Consider the following 24,313-nt stretch of genomic DNA (forward strand, 5'->3'; position numbering starts at 1 on the left):
TTCAGTATTTATTTGGTTTTGAGTGAGTAAGTGATCTTTGAGAAGAGACTTGAATTTATAAACAGGTAGTGTTTCTTTTATATTTACAGGTAATGAATTCCAGATTTTAGGGCCTTTTATGTGCATTGAGTTTTTGCATAGCGTGAGATGGACACGAGGAACATCAAAGAGTGATCTGTGCTTTGTGTTATGGTCATGTGTTCTGTTGAGGTTGGCAAGGAGATGTTTGAGGGGAGGGTTAATATCAGAGTTAAGTATTCTATGTATGTAATAGGTGCAATAATAAGTATGGATGTTTTGTATGGTGAGTAGGTTGAGTGTTTTGAATATTGGTGGAGTGTGTTGCCTGTAGTGAGAATTTGTTATCAAACTAACTGCAGCCTTTTGTTGGGTAATTAGTGGTCTGAGATGGTTAATTGTTGTTGAGCCCCATGCACAAATTCCATAGGTGAGATAGGGGTAAATAAGAGAGTGATAAAGGGCCAGGAGGGCTGACTGTGGAACATAGTACCGTATCTTCGATAGTATGCCTACAGTCTTGGAAATTTTCTTAGAAATTTGTTGTATATGTGTATGAAATTTGAGTCTATTATCGAGGTGGATTCCTAGGAATTTTCCCTCTGTTAGCTTTGTGATAGGTGATCCGTTTATTGTTATGTTAAGAGGTACATCTGTAGCTCTGTTACCAAACTGAATGAAGTAGGTTTTGTCAATGTTTAGTGTAAGTTTGTTAGTCCTCATCCAGGTAGATATTTTTTGTAATTCGGTGTTTACAGTATTGGCTAGCGTGACTGGGCTCGGGTGAGAGAAGACGTATGTAGTGTCATCTGCAAAAAGTGTGGGTTTGAGTAATTGCGAAGCATTTGGTAGGTCATTTATGTACAGGAGAAAGAGAAGAGGGCCAAGGACACTTCCCTGTGGGACACCAACTGTAATTGGTTGTGCGGAAGAGCTTGCCCCATTTGCGTACACATATTGGCTTCTGTTGCTGAGGTAAGACTTGAGGTAGTTAAGGGAGTGCCCTCTAATACCATAGTGTGACAATTTTACGTGGAGCAAGTCATGGTCAACTGTATCAAAAGCTTTACGTAAGTCAATGAAGATCCCCAGTGGGACTTCTTTTTTCTCTATTGCAGTGTATATATGTTCTAGCATGTGTATAATAGCATCATTAGTATTTTTATTAGGCCTGAATCCAAATTGGCAGGGGTTGAGAATGTTTTGGGAGATGAGGTAGGAGTAGATTCGTTTATGAATTAATTTTTCGAAGATTTTTGAGAGAGGGTGTAAATTGGATATTGGCCTATAGTTATTCAACTCTGTTTTGTCTCCTCCTTTATGGATCGGGGTGACCCTTGCTATTTTGAGAACTGTAGGGAAGGTGGAGGATTCAATGGATTTGTTAAAGAGTGTTGCAATGATTGGTGATAGTACTTGTGACGCTTTTTTGTATATAAAGGGTGGTAAGGTATTTAAATCTCCTGCCTTGTTTTTCAGTGCGTTGATAATAAGGGAGACTTCGTATGGGTTAGTCGGAGCTAGGAACAGTGTGTTCGGGTAGTTGCCAGTGAGGTAGTCATTTGGTGGGGTATCTGAGCTTGGGATTTTATTGGCAAGGTTTTGACCTATAGTGGAGAAGAAATCATTGAGTCTGTTTGCTGTTTCTGTTGGTGGGAGTTGGGGTTCATCTGATTTTGCTAATTTTATTTCGCTATGTCGTGATATCTTTTTTGTTCCCAGAATTTCTGATAGGGTCTTCCAGGTCTTTTTTATATCACCTCGTAAGTTGGATAATCTGTTCTCATAATACAATTTTTTTGCCCTTCTTATCAGGCTGGTTAGGATCGACGAGTAACGTTTTGTTTGGTCTCTGGTTATGTGACCCATTCTGTACTGTTTTTCCTATCGGTGTTTTGTATTTATGGATTTGAGAATGCTGGGTGTTAGCCAGGGACTGTTCAGTCTCTTAGCTGTCATCTGTTTAGTTTTTTTAGGGCAGTGCTTGTTATAAAGATATTGGGTCTTTTTTAGAAAATTAAGATTAACTAAGCAATGATGAAATCAGTGATAAAACATTATTGTAAACAGATAACTATAAAGCACAAATGAGTATTACAAAGACAGGTCATATGGTTGCATGCATTACTGTACATTCAGTTGAATGGAGTATTCTGTTAGGTAGTGTATTTAAAAAATAATAAAGTTAGATTGGGTTTTAGGTTTAACATTTATGTGATATAATTGTGAGAAACATTTAAGATATACAATTTATAAGGTTCAGTTATTCAGTATTTATTTGGTTTTGGGTGAATAAGTGATCTTTGAGAAAAGACTTGAATTTATAAACAGGTAGTGTTTCTTTTATGTTTACAGGTAATGAATTCCCGATTTTAGGGCCTTTTATGTGCATTGAGTTTTTGCATAGCGTGAGATGGACACGAGGAACATCAAAGAGTGATCTGTGCCTTGTGTTATGGTCATGTGTTCTGTTGAGGTTGGCAAGGAGATGTTTGAGGGGAGGGTTAATATCAGAGTTAAGTGTTCTATGTATGTAATAGGTGCAATAATAAGTATGGATGTTTTGTATGGTGAGTAGGTTGAGTGTTTTGAATATTGGTGGAGTGTGCTGCCTGTAGTGAGAATTTGTTATCAAACTAACTGCAGCCTTTTGTTGGGTAATTAGTGGTCTGAGATGGTTAATTGTTGTTGAGCCCCATGCACAAATTCCATAGGTGAGATAGGGGTAAATAAGAGAGTGATATAGGGCCAGGAGGGCTGACTGTGGAGCATAGTACCGTATCTTCGATAGTATGCCTACAGTCTTGGAAATTTTCTTAGAAATTTGTTGTATATTGGTATAGTATGTTTGAAACTTATCAGAGTCTGTGTTAAAGGTATTTGATGCAGCTGGTAGTTTACTTACTAGTGTTGATGCAACAGGTGTGTAGTAGGAATTAAAGCAATTTGCCACCTTAGATGTTTCGTGGCATACCTCGTTATCGATAATGAGTACTATGTTAGACCTATCTACTGGCTTATGGCTATACCCCAACTGTTTTAGTTGTTGCCAGAGCTTTCTGGGGTTATGCTTATACTCTTCAATTTTTGAGCAATAGTGCTTTGCCTTTGCTCCTTTTATAAGTCTCTGCACTCTGTTCCTCACCCTTTGAAATTCATTGAGTGCTGCAATATCCTGTCTGTTTGCTTTAAATCTTTTTAGCAGCTGGTCTCTGAATTTCATATTATCTAATATCTCAGTAGTCATCCAGGGTTCAGTTCTTCGTTTAATCCTAACCTCTTTAACTGGTGCAGTATTATCAAGGATGGTAGTGAACATTGTTTTGAATTTTTCCCAGGCATCGTTTATGTCCGTGCAACTTGTTATCACTGTCCAGTCACAGTTGTGTAGCCTATTTACCAGTGTTTCTTTACTGTAGTTTCTAGTTGACCTCATTTTTATTGTCCTGTGTAGGCCTATCCTATCCCTAGTGATTTTCCTAGTGCAGTAAATGATGAAATGATCACTAAGGCCTGTGGTAATGACGCTTGACTGACTAATGTTCTCAGAGCGGTTACAAAGTACGTATGTGGTCAATTAGGGTGGCTGAGAACTGTGTGATCTGGGTTGGTGTATTAATTAGTTGAGTGTAACTATTTAAACCTAGAATTCGCTTATACCTTTTGCATAGCCCGTTATTTTGCTGCTGAAAACAGATATTGAAGTCGCCCAGTATTATTGTCTCGCAATTGTTTTCAAGTCCAGACAATACTCTGGAAAAGTCTTCTAAGAACTGGTCCTGGGTAGGAGGGCAGTAACTAGTTCCTATTAAGATGGGTTTGATCTTAGGAAGCAGCACTTCAAACCATAGAATCTCCAGTTTATTGTTATTTAAATCAGGTCTTGGGTTGTAAGCTAAGTCATTTCTAATGTAGGCACATACTCCACCACCCTTTCTGTTCCTAAGTTTTTTATATTGTAACCTTCTATTTTGACCTCGTCGTCAGTCACCGTATCATCCAACCAGGATTCAGAGATGGTTATAACTGCCGCCCTAATTTTGTTAGCTAGAATCCTAATCTCTGCCAATTTAGGAAGAAGTGATCATGCACTGACATGAATAAAGTGAAGGCCTGTTTTCATAAAACAATAATAATCATCAGTATATGGCAGTGGGTCATATGTATTAAAATTAGGTAAATCAATGTTATCATTGCTAAAGGGTAATTGTGCCAAAGTGCATTTGTTACACACAAAGTGAATTCTGGCACCGTTACTATAATTGTACATACATCCATCATGCACCCACCCCTTACACATTTTACATAAGGTGCCTTTTCTGTTTTTCATGCGTACTTCAGAGTTCTAAACATCTTTAAGTAACTAAGAGGTAACGGGTCATAAGCTTTCAAAAGACAATCTTTTACCTGAGTATAATCAGAATATTGTTCAAAAGGTAAGTCTGCAGTTATGGTTTGGGCTTTTCATATTAACGATGAATGTATTAAAGCAGCCCAATACTTAGGAGGCCATTGCATCACTTTTGCCTGATTTTCGAATGCCTCAAAAAATGAATCTACATTATCTTCAGTAAATTTAGGCATTGAAGAGGCTGCTTTACTAAGGTCGAAAGAAGGGATTGTATGCATATTGCTCGATTCTCTTTCCTCTCTCAGTACCTCCTGTTCATAAAGAAAAGATTCGCATTCAAAATTCTCCCCTTTTAGTTTTCTCTGGGCTTCTACAAAGGAGGTTTGAAGCGATAAAATATTTTCCAGACGTTCGAAATTCTCCTTTGATTGAATAGTAGTCAGAAGAGCTAAAGAGATTTGTTGAAATAGAACCTGTTCATCATCCAATAGGACTTTCTCTTGTTCCATTTCTAAAACATCTGTAAAGGGTTTACCTGGAACTGTTTCTTTAGCCTGATGGACTTCTGTTCCCCATTTAGTCCGTGGAGAGGGAATTGGAGTTGTTGTAGCAGCATCGTCTTTCCGAGTATCTGAAACTTGATGTCAGTCGTCTCCTGTAGGGGTTGTTAGCATCGTAGTTCCGACCTCGGGTGTCTGTAGTAAAGAATTCAAAAGAGGAAGAATATCTACTTCTCCGTTCTCATTCTCTGTATCCTGCTCATCTGGAAAAAGGACATTCTGTATCATACATTTGACTGTTTGGGCAGTAAAATGTCGGTCGTATTTTATGCCCAGGCTTCGTGCTAATTGCCAACAAGACTGAAGTTTCAATTTCTGTAATCTCTCCTTTGTTATATCTTCAAACCTCTCTGCCATTTCTGCATTCATTTTAAATCACTTTCAATGTATGCTCCCGGACACAGGCCCCACTTGTTACACTCCATGGGTTGTAACCACTCAGATAGTTTCCTTCTGGTTAGAGCATAACAACATTGGTCGGAGAGGTTGGGGTGTCATGTAGGGGGGGTAATGATTAGGGGGATATGGGGGTAAGAGGAGGGAGTTAGTAGGTAGGGGACAGGCGAGGCAGTAGGAGGGATGAGTGCGGAGGTAGGTAGGTAGATGACAGGAGAGGTGAGTGGTAGGTAGGTAATGTGAGGTCACTGGTGACTACAACTTCACCTCTCATTACTCTACCCACCACTCCACACTACTCACCCTCTCACTACTTTAACTAAACATAAATGAATGGAAATAAGAATAAATAACAGGGACAGTCAATATTACTATTCTACTCAAACAGTTTATTATTAAGTCCTTGTACAATAATATATTTGGGAACAGGAGAACATTATTGTGGTTTAGATAAATGGGATGGTATGTATAAGCAGTGAGACAGGGAACACAATCAACTTGACGAGAATGAATATAACTTACAATATAGTACAGAGGACAGTTCACTACAGGAACTAAGCCACAGGTCCCAAGACCTACACAGCACGAGTACTGCGCCAAGCCAGTACTCTGCCCAATGCCTCCAACAGTCTCCTCCAGAGACTTCAGCAGCCTTCTCCCGAGCCCTGCTCCCCAGCAGCAGCTCTGCTCGAAGTCTCTGCTCAGGAGCTCTGCACCCCAGCAGCAGCTCCACTCGAATCTCTGCTCAGGAGCTCTGCACCCCAGCAGCAGCTCTGCTCAGGAGCTCTGCACCCCACAGCAGCTCCGCTCGAATCTCCTGATCATGCTCTTCCTCGGGCTTTTATGGTTGTCCAAGCACCCTCCACAACCACGTGTACGACCTGATGCCTAGGTCTGACGCTGTCAAGAACAAAAGACCTCAGACGTGGGCGTGGCTACAGACGTTTGCCAAGGCAAGGTGTGACCATATAATTGGTTAAATTAGGTCTCCCCAGAGACCTCACAAGCCCAGCTGAACTACATCACATCCCCCTTTCTCCCCCAATTTAAAATATCTGAGAACTAGGACAATTTGTCCTAGTTATTAGACTATTTTAATCCTAACCCCTTAAATCTATTACAATACAAAAACAAAATTATACATAATACAAAATTATTCAACTACATATGTTTCCCTCAACCTCCTCAACTCCCACAAGGCAGCGTAATCAGTACACCTCGCAGTTGGCCAGCATAATAGTTGCTCTCTGGTGCAAAGCCTCCTTACCCGTCATTTCTCCTTAAACCTAAATATCGGGCTCCAGTGCCTTCCGTACTTCTACTAGAAATGCACTAGCCAATGCTAGTCACCCTTGCACGTTAACCATTGGGCCAAACCTCTCTAGGCTTCTTTGGCATAGAAAACTGCTCCAACGGGTTGCATTCTTTCAAGTAACTGCAACTGGACCACTTCACGACCACCAAGGTCGCATTTTCGGCACACTTCACATGCACACTACAACATCTGAAAATCGAGACAGGGCAGGCATCGCAGCTAAGACCCTCCATTATCCTATGCCACTACTAGGATTCACTGGCCTCATAAAACAAGGCGGCCATAATCACTGGACCATATTCAAGGTCACCTTATTTCACACAGGTAACACTAACACTTCTGGCAAGTCAAAGTAGGCTGGGGACATCACACACTCTCAATTGTCTCTCATGGCTGGCAGGACATCCCCACATATCAGTCGTACAGGTCGACCAGCAAGGCAGGATACACCTCCGTACCGCCCTTGAAAACAGGCTGGTCCCAGCAGCTGGAGTCCATCTCCGCGGTTCACTTCCTTCCACATCTCCGATGATGGCAGCTCCTTCATAGTAGATTCTCCTGTCCTGGCACACCATCCAGGATCCCTCACACACCAGTGCAGCATCACCGCCATCTCCTGAGCTAGGCGGCATCGCAGCATCACAGCACGGCTACTGCATCACAGCACGGTCCCAACATCTCAGCATCCTGGCACGGTCCCAGCATAGCAGACAGCATCACAGCATGGCCACAGCATAGCAGACTGCATTACAGCACGGCCACAGCATAGCAGACAGCATCACAGCAGCCGACATCAGCAGTAGCAGGCAATGGTCAGTTGCTCGAGGTGAGGTGAGGTCACTTCAGGTCATCAACAGCAGGTGCGGTCACCCATCCCTGGCAACTGCGGGTAACTGGCGGTCCGCGGGTGATGGTCACAGAGGCTGGGTGACGCAGACAGACACCCACTACAATGGATGACAGACCAAGGCAACAATACATCTACTGGGGCACATCAGCTGGGTGACTTGGCACATCAGGTGGATAATAATCATAGGCATCTCTTCAGTGAGTGACAGTTGTGGGCTAGTCTTCCAAGGTGGGCTGGGTGACTTCTCATTCCTCTGTAAATATTCAATTTCGGCCAGTAATTGCTTCCCCCAAAAGTCTCACCCAAACACTGATATTCTCCACCATTTATCTCAAACCAACAACCAACTCCACCAAATATAATAATACAACCAAACAATTATTCAGACCCACTGTCAAGAAAAAGTCAGTTAAGGTCACTAGGATTATAATATTATAATAACACACAAAATCAAATGGTAGCAAATGGTAGCATAAGTATAACCGAGCAGTCAAAAATAAGGCAAATGGGACTGGTTCCTACTATAAAAATAATAAGAACCACTACTGCTTAGACACCATGTCATGTAGGGGGGTAATGATTAGGGGAATATGGGGGTAAGAGATTATGTAGGCAGGGGAGAGGCAGGCGAGGTGGTAGGAGAGATGATTAGCGGAGGTAGGTAGGTAGATGACAGGAGAGGTGAGCGGTAGGTAGGTAATGTGAGGTCACTGGTGACTACAACTTCACCTCTCATTACTCTACCCACCACTCCACACTACTCACCCTCTCTACTTTAACCCTTTGACTGTCGCGGTCGTATATGTACGTCATGGGAGATACCGTGTTTGACGTATCTATACGCATAAACTCTAGCGGCTTCAAATCGAGCGGGAGAGGGCTGGTAGGCCTACACGAGAGAGAATGGGTCTCAGTGGTCGGTGTGCACCCTGTGAAAAAAATCTGGGACTCAGCGGTGCATTGTGGGAACGCCATCTTGGTAGTCCATTTTCACCATGCCTCGCGGTAAGAAGTTCCTCACTCCTCGGCGGATTGGAGGTCTTTTGTTCCCAAGTGATAGCTCAAACAGTGATGATAGTGTCAGTGAAAGTGAATTCCATGGTTTTGAAGCGGGTGTGACCGAGAAAATTACCCAGGATAACATAATTAGTGATGAAAACCCAGATGACCCACAACCATCCACCTCTGGTGCTAGGCCGGCTCGTTCATATTCACCTGTACCAGGACGAAAGAGGAAACTATTTGCCCGTGTACAAGACTCAGATGTGAGCAGTGCAAGTGATAGTGATAGTGATTTCAAGGTTATTGAAAGCACTTCTAGTTGTGACAGTGAGGGTGAATATTCCCCAGTGAAACGGCAGTATGTACGACGTCGCATGCGGTCTGGTAGTGTGCCATATGCTCTTCCAAGAGGAAGGAGTACATCTCGGAGCACATCCCGTGGCCCTACACCACGTCCTGATAGTGAAGATGACGATATTGTTACGATGGGTATAAATGATGTGAGTGAGGCAGCAGGCAGTGGTGGTGATAGTGACGGTGCCATGAGTCATGTGACACCAGCAGCGGGCCACGCTAGTGCCCGCGCTGCTGACTCTGCACAACTACAACCTGCTTCGGCCGACCCCACACTCTCACAACCACAACCACAACCTGCACAACCACAACGACATTACAATATCCAGAACGCACCAGCTGACCGCATCTGGGATTGGCATCAAGATGACGAGTTTGTTCCCAATCCCCATGACTTTGATGAAGGACAAAGTGGAATACGGCCATCATGTACACTTGGGAACAATCCCACTGAACTGGAATGCTTTCAGTTGTTCTTCGATGAACCCCTGATGGACATTATTGTCAGGGAAAGCAATACATACTATGAGTACACCATGGCAAACACTATGCTTTCACCAAGATCACGCCTACACCAGTGGAAGGACACAACTGTGGCAGAGATGTATCTGTTCTTTGCCACAATAATGCTTATGCCACATGTGTATAAGCATAGTGTCAGCACATACTGGGCGACAGACCGCCTGATTTCAACCCCTGCTTTCAGTGACACTATACCAGTGAATAGATTTGTGTTACTGTTACGTATGTTACACTTTTCAGACAAAACCAGGCCTGACAGAAGCGACAGGTTATATAAGATCAGACGTGTGTTTATGTACCTGAAACAAAAGTGCTGTATGTATTTTTATCCCTTCAGGAAGCTTGTTATTGACGAGTCTTTGATTTTGTTCAAAGGAAGACTCTCATTCAAGCAGTATATACCAAGCAAGAGGAAACGCTTTGGTATAAAGTTATTTGTTCTGTGTGATTGCAAAACTGGTCTGGTTTTGGATATAATTGTGTACACTGGCGGTAAAACAATGGAAGATACCAGGAAGTTACTGGGTATCTCTGGTGATGTGGTTAGAACAATGATGGAGCCATATCTTGGTAAGGGGCATATTTTATATACTGACAACTGGTACACAAGCCCTATACTCAGTGATTTCTTGCGAGTGAACATGACAGATGTGTGTGGCACAGTGCGTAGAAGTCGTAAACATATGCCTAGGTTCGAAGCTGGCAGTCGTAGAGGTGAAGTGCAGGTGTTTGCTGCCAATGACATCATGGCATTTCGGTGGCATGACAAACGTGATGTCACACTGCTGACTCAGTTCACCGACACGAAATGGTAGAGACTGGCAAGCAGAATAGAGAGACCAAAGAACCTATTGTAAAACCTGCAGCTGTGATGGATTACAACCTCAATATGCGCTTAGTGGACAAATGTGACATGCAGATTGGGTTTGCTGACTGTGTTCGCAAGAGTTATAAGTGGTACATAAAACTGTTTTTCCATCTTCTTGACATTTCCATGCTGAATGCTTATAATATGTATAAGTTGAAGACCAAGAACAAACCCAAATATGGTGAATTTTGTTTGTCAGTCATCAGACAAATAATATTCAAGTACCAAGAAACAACACCTGCAATAGACCAGCACCCACGAAATTATCAACACATGTCCTCTCGTCTGAGGCCTGGTGATCACTACCCCATACCACTGCCTGCTACTACTGCCAAGAAAAATGCTCAGAAGAGGTGTTTTGTCTGTGGACATACCACAAAACGCCAACAAAAACGCAGAGACACACGTTTTATGTGTGAGGAGTGTAAGACACCATTGTGCTTATACCCATGTTTCAAAGAATTCCACAAGCTGCAGCACTTCTAATAAAGTGTCCAGTGATTGTACATATGTATATATATTATAAAGCAATCGTAATAAACATTTGTTTACATTGTTTGTTTGTGTAAACAAGTTTTAGCAACATTATAATGATACGAGTGTTTTTGCTATAATTGTGTTACATTCAACGAGTGTATATTTGAACATTGCACAATAATTTGGTCTCACAGGCCACAAAAGTTATGTGAAAAAATAAAATAGTGAAAAAAACAAGAAACCATCGAATACAAGTAAATAAAAGTTTACCGGGTGAGCGGCAGTCGCCGCTGTTGCCGCCAGCAGATCAATTTCAGCAAACTTCAGGACTCTATATCTCGGTAAGTACTGATGGGAAAAATTTTTTTTTGGGACTAAAACAATCAGAAAAATAATCTTAACATTTTCATAAGAAAAAATAATTTTTTTTTTTTTCGAATATTTTGCGACACCAGAAACAACTTCAGGATTTGGCCCTTCGACAGTCAAAGGGTTAACTGAAGATAAATAAATGGAAATAAGAATAAATAACGGGGACAGTGAATATTACTATTCTACTCAAACAGTTTATTATTAAGTCCTTGTACAATAATATATTTGGGAACAGGAGAACATTATTGTGGTTTAGATAAATGGGATGGTATGTATAAGCAGTGAGACAGGGAGCACAATCAACTTGACGAGAATGAATATAACTTACAATATAGTACAGAGGACAGTTCACTACAGGAACTAAGCCACAGGTCCCAAGACCTACACAGCACGAGTACTGTGCCAAGCCAGTACTCTGCCCAATGCCTCCAACAGTCTCCTCCAGAGACTTCAGCAGCCTTCTCCCGAGCCCTGCTCCCCAGTAGCAGCTCCGCTCGAAGTCTCTGCTCAGGAGCTCTGCACCCCAGCAGCAGCTCCACTCGAATCTCTGCTCAGGAGCTCTGCACCCCAGCAGCAGCTCCGCTCGAATCTCTGCTCAGGAGCTCTGCACCCCAGCAGCAGCTCCGCACGAATCTCCTGATCATGCTTTTCCTCAGGCTTTTATGGTGGTCCAACCACCCTCCACAACCACGTGTACGACCTGACGCCTAGGTCTGACGCCGTCAAGAACAAAAGACCTCAGACATGGGCGTGGCTACAGACGTTTGCCAAGGCAAGGTGTGACCATATAATTGGTTAAATTAGGTCTCCCCAGAGACCTCACAAGCCCAGCTGAACTACATCACAGGGAGTTAGTAGGTAGGGGACAGGCGAGGCAGTAGGAGGGATGAGTGCGGAGGTAGGTAGGTAGATGACAGGAGAGGTGAGCGGTAGGTAGGTAATGTGAGGTCACTGGTGACTACAACTTCACCTCTCATTACTCTACCCACCACTCCACACTACTCACCCTCTCACTACTTTAACTAAAGATAAATAAATGGAAATAAGAATAAATAATGGGGACAGTGAATATTACTATTCTACTCAAACACAGTTTATTATTAAGTCCTTGTACAATAATATATTTGGGAACAGGAGAACATTATTGTGGTTTAGACAAATGGGGTGGTACATATAAGCAGTGAGACAGGGAATACAATCAACTTGACCAAAATGAATGTAGCTTACAATATAGTTCAGAGGGCAGTTCATCACAGGAACTAAGCCACAGGTCCCAAGACCTACACAGCACGAGTACTGCGCCAAGCCAGTACTCTGCCCAATGCCTCCAACAGTCTCCTCCAGAGACTTCAGCAGCCTTCTCCCGAGCCCTGCACCCCAGCAGCAGCTCTGCTCGAAGTCTCTGCTCAGGAGCTCTGCACCCCAGCAGCAGCTCCGCTCGAATCTCTGCTCAGGAGCTCTGCACCCCAGCAACAGCTCCGCTCGAATCTCCTGATCATGCTCTTCCTCGGGCTTTTATGGTGGTCCAAGCACCCTCCACAACCACGTGTACGACCTGACGCCTAGGTCTGATGCCGTCAAGAACAAAAGACCTCAGACGTGGGCGTGGCTACAGACGTTTGCCAAGGCAAGGTGTGACCATATAATTGGTTAAATTAGGTCTCCCCAGAGACCTCACAAGCCCAGCTGAACTACATCACAGGGGTAATAATAGTAATCCTCTGGAAATCTTATTTTAATGAAGTGTATTTATAATACAACATAAAGCCAATAATAATACTATACGAATTATCGTATAAAAGTTAAGAATGCTTGTTTGTTCGAAATACACCTACCATCCGACTTACAACTGAGTTCGGTTCCGAGAAACCGGTCGCAAGTCGAAATGGTCATAAGTCTAACTTTACTACGGAATATCAAGAAAACATTTTTGTAATGACTTTATTTTATTGTTTTATTTTGGTATTTCATGTTTTACTTTACTTTTTATGTTGTTAGTACTGTATTTTATACTGTAAGGTTTAGGATAAATGCTGTGTACAACACAAATAGTTGTTTATTTCCCAGAAATTTGGCATAAAAAACACTGTCGTAAGTTGAGTGGTCGTAAGTCGAGTAGGTCGTAAGTTGGATGGTAGGTGTATATATATAAGGCTCTTATAACACATGATTTGGATGAGATCCTAGACATAAGGTCTTATTTCCCATTAGGAATAAGGTCTTATTTCCCATTAGGAATAAGGTCTTATTTCCCATTAGGAAGCAGTCAGAATACAACAGAATAAGTCCAGGCCGGATAATCAACCTTGGCCAGTTACCAGAGACGAACAGGAGTGTTCTCGTTGGCTGCTACTTCTTCACTCCTCGTCCCTCAACCTTGAGCATACAGGTCAGGTGGGTCACGTGACATGACTCACCAACACTCAGTAGAGTAGTTGAACAAAAGGGGGGGGGGAAAGAGGGAGTATAACCATCGAGCACCACAGCTAACCATGCACCGGTACACACAGCATCAGGCATGTTGCTATACCTTCAGTTTAACTTATCATGGCCATGTTACATAAATAATAATAATTGTTAATAAGAATAAGCCTTAATAATACAAGGACGTTCATTTCCAATTTAGCTATTAAAGGAAATGACCGCAGTGTAATATTGAAGAAAGGTTAACAATAGGGGCATGACACAGTGTCTAGTTTATGTTCTTGAGCAGTGATCCTGCTGAGGTACTGTGCATTGGAAGCTTTTAGTTCCTGCATTTCCTGAGTTAGTTTGGTGATTGTTTGGTTCTGAATCATAAGGAGTTTAGCTATTTCTGGGTCGGTAATCTTCCTAACATCAAATTCAAGGAAGGAGTTATCTTGGACTGTGGTAGCGGCCATGTTTGTTGTTGTCTGTCGTGTGTTGTGGTGATGCACGTGGGTGATGAGAGTCGTGTCCTGGCTGGCAGTACGAGAAGTTTTCCTCGTGATATTACTGGTCTCACCTTTGATGTTAGGGGTCCTTAGCTGGTTGCTGGATCTTCTTTTATTGCTCTGACCCTTGTCCATTGACTGCGGCTTTGAATGAATAGTAGGCGATGGGTGATGGGTGAATGTTGTGGGGTATCACTTCAGTGGTAGCGGGACAGGAGGTGGTAGTATGAGTGCTATTAGTTGGTAATTTGCATACTTTTGGGTGATTTCTGCAGTTGATTTATATCATTCTGGGAATCCACACATGTTAGTGTTATGTGGGTCTTGATTAGGCCATCACAGGGCTGCTGGGAACCTCAGGTAGAAGTAAAAATAGAGGACAAGGTTCCTGTTGCCGCTTGCCGCTGCTGCCAGACTCCATTTCAGTCATATATATACGTCTTACGAGCCACCGTGTTTGACATATATATACTCATCAATTCTAGCGGCTTCAAATCAAGCAGGAGAAAGCTGGTAGGCCCACATGTGAGAGAATGGGTATGTGTGGTCAGTGTGGACCATACAAAAAAATCCTGCAGAATGCGGTGCATAATGAGAAAAAAAAACTCCGACCGTTTTTTTTAATTAAAACACCGACTTTGTGGCCTATTTTTGTACAGTATTTATGAAAAGAACCTTGAAATGGCACTCAAAGTAGGGGAAATGTTTGATTTTTGCCAATGTTGAAAAGTAAACAAATGATGTCATTATCCAATAAATGTCCAACTAGCCATTCTAATATGCAGTCATGAATGGGTTGGCATTATTTTTACAATTATTATAGCATTGCTGTAGTCTGCATAACAGTAAATCTTCTATTTTTTGTTTGAATAAAAATTGAAAATAGAAAGCAAGAGTAATATCAGAGGGGCCTGGAGATGTGACTGATGAACAAAGAAAATGTTATTTTAGAGCCAGGAATGTCTGTATTGTTCATTCTGGACCCTATTTTGAAATTGGCATATTTTTAATTTGCGTGAAATTGGCTAAATTACCAATTTCTGACCACTTTATTGGGCAGTTGAAATCGGTAAATGGGCGATTTCTTGTACTCAATCAATAGAACAAATGGAGTTCTGAAGAAATAGTTATGAGTTTGGTCAACTGGAACAATGGAATTAACCGAAAATAGGGCTCAAAGTGGGGAAAAGCGCCGATTCGTTAAAATCACTGAGGTTACTAACTTTGCGAGAGTGTAATTCTGTAAGTTTTCCATCAAATTTTGTACTTTTGGTGTCATTACATCGGGAAAAGATTATCATTTCATAAGAATTTTTTTTTTTTTTTTTTAATTTTTGTGACACCAGGAGGCACCTCAGGATTTGGGGTTGTGACATTCAAGGGGTTAATAAATGTATGAAAGAGGGGAAGGTACCTAGGGATTGGCAGAGAGCATGTATAGTTCCTTTATTTAAAGGGAAGGGGAACAAAAGAGATTATAAAAATTATAGGGGAATAATTTTATTGAGTATACCAGGTGAAGTGTATGGTATGGTTATTATTGAAAGAATTAGAGGTAAGACAGAGAGCAGGATTGCTCTCTGTCTTACCTCTAATTGTAACAGTTGCATGAGTAATTCCTTATTATTGATAAAGTTGCAGACATTTTCATTGAAGAGTACTTTAACAAATTTAGAAGCACTGCTATGAAACAGGGCCTAGAGCAGCTGATGAGCCTTATTGTCAGTTGTATAAAGTACTGCAGGGTAAAAGAGATAAGAGACACATTCCAGATTCTTGTTACTCCAGTACAACCATTGACTTGATTGCCAGAGCTTCAACCATCCACCTCAGCAAACAATCCACAACCTTTCACCTCAGCCCAGTTGGGCCATATCATCCTTCTCCACTTTGTTTAGAACCATTAACATACACCAGCAACCACAATTTAAGGTAAGAAATATTTATGTAACATTCGGAGCCTTAAGTAATGCATAAAACATTATAAATCGCGACAACCAACTGCAGTTACATAAAAAATTATCCTTACAATTTGGAAACCTAAAAAAAAGTTCTGCCATGAAGGGGGGGGGGGGAACAATGAACACAACCCTTTTTTGCCATATATTCTTCAGTTTGTTTTAGACGATTTTTTTTAGACACTATTTTCAAGAGCATAATTGATGTCTTAACCCTTTCACTGTTGAGAACCCTGCTCACAAACTTGCTCTCCATGTTAAAAAAATTTTCAAAAAAAAAAAATTTTTTCTTATGAAATGATAGAGAATCTTTTCCTGATGGTAATGACACCAAAAGTATGAATTTGATGGAAAACTTACGGAATTACGCTCTCGCAAAGTTAGTGATCTTGGCGATATTTATGCATCGGTGATTTTGCCCACTTTGAGCTCTATTTTCGCCAATTCCATTGTTCCAGTCGACCAAATTTATAGCTATTTTGCTAGAACTCCATTTGTTCTATCGATTGAGTAAAAGAAATTGCTCATTTGCTGATTTCAACTACCCAATAAAGTGATCAGAAATTGGTAATTTGGCCAATTTCATACACAATTCAAGTAAGGCCAGTTTCAAAATAGGATCCAGAATAAACAATGCAGACATTGCTAGCACTAAAATGACATTTTCTCAGTTCATTAATCACATCTCCAGGCCCCTCTTATATTATGCTTGCTTTCCATTTTGAATTTTTATCCACCAGGAGGCCTGGTCACAGACCAGGCCGCGGGGGCGTTGATGCCCGGAACTCTCTCCAGGTAAACTCCAGGTAAACACAAAAAATAGATTTGCTGTTATACAGACTGCTGCATTATTGTAAAAATGGTATAAATAATATCAGTGCACTTGTGAAAGAGCATTAGACTCACCAGTTGACATGTATTGGACACGTGGCGTGATTTGTCTACTCTTGAACATCGGCAAAAATCGAACATTTCTGTTACTTTGAGCACAATTTCAAGGTTCTTTTTGTCCGAAAATCATTCAAAATCATCTGTATTTCTGTAATATATCTTCCATTCTATCAAATGAGACCAAGAAAATGAGAATATAGCCATAAATACCATACAAAAATACACCGCAAAGTCAGTTTTTTAACCCAAAAATACGGTTGGAGTTTTATATTTTCTCATTATGCACTGTGTGCTGCAGGATTTTTTTTATACTGTGCACACTGACCACTCAGACCCATTCTCTCATATGTAGGTCTACCAGCTTTCTCCCGCTATATTTGAAGCCACTAGAATTTTGGTGCAGTACTACGGCACCAACACTGGCTTGTAAGCCATAGTACTATGGCACCAACAGTGAAAGGGTTAATTGATGGTCTCCTGTCTTACAATATGTGGATGAGGTTTGAGCCTTTGGTACTCTTTCCATTTATGCAGTAAGGCTACTGTTTAATTCTGATCAGTGAAATTAAGATAGAGGAATTACAGTGGATCCTCAGTTACCGGCCATAATCCATTCCAGAAGGTCGGCCTAAAACCGAAATAATATTTCCCATAAGAATTAATGTAAATGCAATTAATCCCTTCCAGACACCCAAAAATATTAAAAAATACATTTTTTAAAGATTAATTGTACAGTGGACCCTCAACCAACGAAGGCATCATCTAACGATAAAATCTACTAATGAAGTGTTCTAGCGTAAAAATTTTGGCCCAACCAATGATGAAAAACTCGACTAGCATCATTCGTCCCAAACGCGTCCGTCACAGCTCAGCTAGTGTGCCATTGTTTACAAGCCAGGGCGGATGGTTGCATGCATACATTTGATAAATTTTGTATTATTCTATTGTTTTTAGTGCTTGTAACTGCTACATAAGCCACCATGGGCCCAAAGAAAGCTTCTAGTGCCAACCCTGTGGTAAAAAGGGTGAGAAATACTATTGAAATACTATTGTACCACGGTCAGCTGCTGCTGTACCATGGTCGGCTGCTGCTGTACCACGGTCAGCTGCTGCTGCACCACTGTCAGCTGTTGCTGCACTACCATCAGCTGCTGCTGCACCACAGTCAGCTGCTGCTGCACCACCATCAGCTGCTGCTGTACCACGGTCAGCTACTGCTGCACCACCGTCGGCTGCTGCTGCACCACCATCAGCTGTACTACTTGAAGATGTGGAGAAACTGTTGTTGGTGTGGATTAACGAGAAACAGTTACAGAGAAACAATTAACCCCAGAGGGTTAGCCACCCGGGATAACCCAAGAAAGTCAGTGCGTTATCAAGGACTGTAACTTATTTCCATTGGGGTCCTTAATCTTGTCCCCAGGATGCGACCCACACCAGTCGACTAACATCAAGATGAACAGGAAAAAAATGCCAAGAACTAGTCCTCATATTAGTGAATTTAAGGCCAGCAAAGGTTGGTTTGAGAGATTTAAGAATCATAGTGGCATACACAGTGTTATAAGGCATGGCGAAGCTGAAAAATTCCAACCCCAACAAGTGTTCAATTGTGACAAAACAGGCCTGTTTTGGAAGAAAATGTTAAACAGGACCTACATTACTCAGAAGGAAAAGGCACTCCCAGGACACAAGCCTATGAAAAACAGGCTAACTCTCATGTTTTGTTGTAATGCTAGTGGGGATTGCAAAGTGAAGCCTTTTTACTCATGTATTTATTTTTTATTTATTTATTTATTAACAATTTGAGCATACATACAGAGGTACAAAAAAATACAGATAAGAGCAGCATGCCAAAGCCACTTATACTATGCATAGCATTACGGGCTGGCTTAAAATTAACTAAGCAATGATGAAATCAGTGATAATACATTATTGTAAACAGATAACTATAAAGCACAAATGAGTATTACAAAGACAGGTCATATGGTTGCATGCATTGTTGTACATTCAGTCGTATGGAGTATTCGGTTAGGTAGTGTATTTAAAAAATAATAAAGTTAGATTGGGTTTTAGGTTTAACATTTATATGATATAATTGTGAGAAACATTTAAGATATACAATTTATAAGGTTCAGTTATTCAGTATTTATTTGGTTTTGGGTGAGTAAGTGATCTTTGAGAAGAGACTTGAATTTATAAACAGGTAGTGTTTCTTTTATATTTACAGGTAATGAATTCCAGATTTTAGGGCCTTTTATGTGCATTGAGTTTTTGCATAGTGTGAAATGGACACGAGGAACATCAAAGAGTGATCTGTGCCTTGTGTTATGGTCATGTGTTCTGTTGAGGTTGGCAAGGAGATGTTTGAGGGGAGGGTTAATATCAGAGTTAAGTGTTCTATGTATGTAATAGGTGCAGTAATAAGTATGGATGTTTTGTATGGTGAGTAGGTTTAGTGTATTGAATATTGGTGGAGTGTGCTGCCTGTAGTGAGAATTTGTTATCATTCTAACTGCAGCCTTTTGTTGGGTAATTAGTGGTCTGAGATGGTTAATTGTTGTTGAGCCCCATGCACAAATTCCATAGGTGAGATAGGGGTAAATAATAGAGTGATATAGGGCCAGGAGGGCTGACTGTGGAACATAGTACCGTACCTTCGATAGTATGCCTACAGTCTTGGAAATTTTCTTAGAAATTTGTTGTATATGTGTATGAAATTTGAGTCTATTATCAAGGTGGATTCCTAAGAATTTTCCCTCTGTTAGCTTTGTGATAGGTGATCCGTTTATCATTATGTTAAGAGGGACATCTGTAGCTCTGTTACCAAACTGAATGAAGTAGGTTTTGTCAATGTTTAGTGTAAGTTTGTTAGTCCTCATCCAGGTAGATATTTTCTGTAATTCGGTATTTACAGTATTGGCTATTCAAGAAAAACAGTGTCTCATCACTCATCACTACATCTTCAATAAAGGTAAGTGTCATTTATTCTTCATTTAGTACAGTATTTTTTGTGCATGTATCCTTTTTTCTGTGTAGGAAAATGTATATTTCATGTGAAATTTTTTTTTTCTTACTTTTGGGTGTCTCGAATGGATTAATTGGGTTTCGATTATTTCTTACGGGGGAAATTAATTCAGCTAACGATAAATTTTTCTAACGATAAACTCTCTGGAACGGATTAATATCGTTGGTTGAGGGTCCACTGTAGTTTTACATACATAAAACAGTGAGAACTAAATAAAATAAATAAATGAACATAAATCACTATTACATACCTTTACTGAAGACTCTTGTTGGCTTGTGGAAGACAGGGAGGAGGAGAGTGAGAGGATTGATTATTGCTTGGAAGGGGAATCCCCCTCCATAAGACTTCAGGTATCAAAGCCCTCTCTGGGGTTACTTCCCTCCCTACCTGCTGCACCCCCTGCATGCCTGCTACACTCCCTGCCCTCCTCCTGCCTCCCTACTACACTCACTGCCTCCCTACTACACTCCCTGCCTGCCTGCTATGCTCCCTGCCTCCCTGCTACACTCCCTTCCTTCATGCTACATTCCCTGCATGCCTGCTACACTCCCAGCTACACCCTGCTTCCCTACTACACTCCCTGCATGCTTGCTGCACTCCGTCCCTCCCTCCCAGCTACACTCCCTCCCTCCCTCCATGCTACACTTCCTGACTCCCTTCCACACTACCTGTTTCCCTGCTACACTCCCTGCTTCCCTTCCACACTCCCTGTTTCCCTGCTACACTCCCTGCCTGCCTACTGCACTCCTTGCCTCCCTTCCACACTCCCTGTTTCCCTGCTACATTCCCTGCCTTCCTCCTACATTCCCTGCTACACCCTGCCTCCCTACTACACTCCCTGCCTGCCTCCCTGCTACACTCCGTCCTTCCATGCTACATTCCCTGCCTGCCTGCTACACTCCCTCCCTCCATGCTACACTCCCTGCTACACCCTGCCTTCCTTCAACACTCCCTGCTACACCCTGCCTATGGGTAACACTCGCCACTCCAGAGGTGCTTGGCCCAGGGTCTTGTGTGGCCACACTGGCCACCCCAGAAGTGCTTGGCCTAGGGTCTGCTGTGGCCACACTGGCTACCCGAGAGGTGCTTGGCCCAGGGTCTGGTGTGGCCACCCCAAAGGCGAGAGACTGAGGGTCATCTGGCTTATCGTCGACATTTTCACTAATTCCTTGAATATTAGTGGCCCCATTGGTGTCAAATCCGCTAAACTCACGATCTATAACACTTTCCTCGAATAATAGTGTGTTAATACGACGAGGCGTGAGTGAATCACGAGGATGTGCCATGATGTTGACCCAAGATGGAGCTGAATATAACTGGACCTACTGTGCAGTACCCAGGCATCCCCAATTTTTTTTCATAAGGCACACACTGAGTGTGCACACCAATTCTCTCATGTCTAGGCGACTCAGGCCTATCGCGCCAATTATGAAGGAATGAAAAATGAAACGTATATTTACGTTTGGGGCACTAGCAGTAAGAACGTATATACAGTGCACCCTCGACTAACGCTATTAATCCGTTCCTGAGAGCTCATCGTTAGTCAAAATTATCGTTAGTCAAGTTAATTTTCCCCATAAGAAATAATGGAAATCAAATTAATCCGTGCAGGACACCCCAAAGTATGAAAAAAATTGTTTTTACCAAATGAAATATTAATTTTAATACACACAAACTGAAGAAGACATGCACAGTTACATGACACTTTCCTTTATTGAAGATCTGGTGATGATTGATGGGATGGGAGGAGGGGGAGTGTTGATGGTCTTAGTGTTTAGAAGGGGAATCCCCTTCCATTAGGACTTGAGGTGGCAAGTCCTTTTCCGGGGTTACTTCCCTTCTTCTTTTAATGCCACTAGGACCAGCTTGAGAGTCACTGGACCTCTGTCGCACAACATATCTGTCCATAGAGGCCTGTACCTCCCATTCCTTTATGACATTTCTAAAGTGTTTCACAACATTGTCAGTGTGCAGGTTGCCAACACGGCTTGCAGTAGCTGTGCCATGTCTATGTACTCCTTGAATTCCTGCACATATTTTTCAGCCGCTTTGTGGTCCAAACTGGCAGCTTCACCATGCCGTATCACACAATGAATGCCACTACGATTCTTAAATCTCTCAAACCAACCTTTGCTGGCCTTAAATTCACTCACATCACCACTAGTTGCTGGCATTTTTTTAATTAAATCATCATGCAACTTCCTAGCCTTTTCACATATGATCTCTTGAGAGATGCTATCTCCTGCTATCTGTTTTTCATTTATCCACACCAATAACAGTCTCTCAACATCTTCGAGTACTTGCGATCTCAGTTTCGAAAAGATAGTTGCACCTTTGGCAAGAACAGCTTCCTTGATTGCCGTTTTCTTGGCCACAATAGTAGCGATGGTTGATTGGGGTTTTGTGTACAACCTGGCCAGCTCGGAGACACGCACTCCACTTTCATACTTAGCAGTGATCTCTTTCTTCATATCCATTGTAATTCTCACCCTTTTTGCTGTAGGGTTGGCACTAGAAGCTTTCTTGGGGCCCATGGTGACTTATTTTGCAGGTGCAATCACTACAAACGCTGTGATAATATGAAATGTTCGGATTGTATGTTTGGATGGGACCATGGTGGCTGGCTGGCTTGTAAACACTGGCACCCAAGGGACAAGTGAGGTGCGCTCAGGCCAAAGTGGACGTGTCTCGAACGGAACGAATAGCGTTGGTTGGGTTTTTTAGCGCTTGTCGAGGCAAAATTTTTGCGTTAAAATGTATCGCTAGTCGGATTTAACGTTAGACGATGCCAACGTTGGTCGAGGGTCCACTGTACTATACATTTGGACCGTTTAGGGGTTAAATTTTGAGTAATTATATTGAATATGACTTTTTGATTGACAGCAGTAACCAAAAATTCTTGCAAAAGTGGAAATATTTCTGTATCTTTCTCTTGTATGCAGTTATCCCAAAACACCAGCTTCTGTTTTGAATGCATCAGTTTTATTTCTCAGTGTAAAAATATTTGTGCAAAACCCTTGAAGAGAAATATTAAGTTTGCTCAGGAGGCTAAATATATACAAGCTTAGCTATCCATTCCTCATCCAACAAATGTTCTACTAAGTTAGAGTTTTGCTCTTGCAGAAACTGCTTTACTTCTTCACTCAGTTCGGCAAGGCATGAAAGAACCTTTCCTCTCAGTAGCCACCTGACTTCTGCGTGGAGATGATGATGATGGTATGGCGAGTCCATACTCTCACACAGATTTGTGAACAGCCTGGAGTTCATAGCTCAACTATGGATTTCATTTATGATCTTCACCGTGTCATTCATCACAGTGTTTAGCTCAGTAGAAAGCTTCTTTGAACCTAAGTGCTCCCAGTGGATCATATAGTTAGTGGACAAAATTTCTGGATGAGCAACGTCCTTTATTTTTACTACACCTGAGTGCTGTCCCATCATGCTCGCAGCACCGTCCGTACACACTGACACATTTGCTCCAGTCTAAGCCCTGCACTTAAAAATACTCATCAAACTTGCAGTCCATCCAGGTAAGTCAAGGCAACGAAGTTCTTCCCCTAAGTCTTCATCTTCACTATACCTCACAAGGCAAAGTTGGATAGCATTGTTACTCATGTCAGTTGATTCATCAAGTTGAATCACAAAACATCTCAATTTCTTTATACCTTCTGCAACTTGCTCTTCAATATCTTCGGCTGTGCCAACAATTCTCTATGAATGGTGTTGTCTGAAAGTGGTATAGCCTCTAGTTTTTAAGCAGCTCGAGAACCCAAAATTTCCTGAGCAACATCTAAGATGCAAGCCTTTATGAACTCTTCACCGATAGTGAATGTTTTTTTCGCTTTAGAAACTCAAGAGCCACTAAATTAGATGCTTGAAGCAGTGACTTGTCACTAGTCGTCATCTTCATTTGAATTTTCTGACTTTTTATCTGGTTGTGTAATCTTTCAAAAAAAATCCAGTGGCTTATCTATAAGATTGCTATACTTAGAATGTAAAGGACAAGCCAGTTTAGAAGGTTTCATAGCATCATTTGATAGAATTTCGGAACATACTACACACAGTGGACAGGGCTAGTGGCTACAGTGAAACCAAGCTTTAACCCTTTCAGGGTTGGCAGGCCCTCTCCTAAACTTGTTCTCAGGGTCGGAAATTTTTTGAAAAAAAAAAAAAAAAAAAAAAATTTCTTATGAAATGATAGAGAATCTTTTCCCGATCATAATGACACCAAAAGTATGAAATTTGATGGAAAACTTAGGGAATTATGCTCTCACAAAGTTAGCAGTCTCGATAATGTTTACGCATTGGCGATTTTGCCCAATTTGAGCCCTATTATTGGTCAATTCCAATGTACCAGTCGACAAAAATCATACCTATTTTGCTAGAACTCCATTTTGTCTATTGAATGAGTACAAGAAACCACCCATTTACCGATTTCA

At 41.6% G+C, this 24,313-nt stretch overlaps 1 protein-coding gene across 3 annotated transcripts in view; it reads left to right on the forward strand.

The window, feature by feature from the left end:
• Smyd5 (SET and MYND domain containing, class 5) overlaps window positions 1-24,313 on the forward strand; it is a 182,264-nt gene that overhangs the window by 149,069 nt on the left and 8,882 nt on the right. Inside the window, exon 11 of one of the 3 annotated variants that reach the window (XR_008407784.2) lies at window positions 22,998-23,404. The exons of 1 other annotated variant lie outside the window; for it this stretch is intronic. The gene's annotated coding sequence lies outside the window, so the exon portion shown is untranslated. Of the gene's footprint in view, window positions 1-22,997; window positions 24,070-24,313 lie in introns of those variants that run through there. One more of the 3 variants, XM_053783826.2, reaches the window with a different exon arrangement.

This window comes from Cherax quadricarinatus, chromosome 2, assembly GCF_038502225.1.
Source record: "Cherax quadricarinatus isolate ZL_2023a chromosome 2, ASM3850222v1, whole genome shotgun sequence".
In the NCBI taxonomy this organism is placed as follows: domain Eukaryota; kingdom Metazoa; phylum Arthropoda; class Malacostraca; order Decapoda; family Parastacidae; genus Cherax; species Cherax quadricarinatus.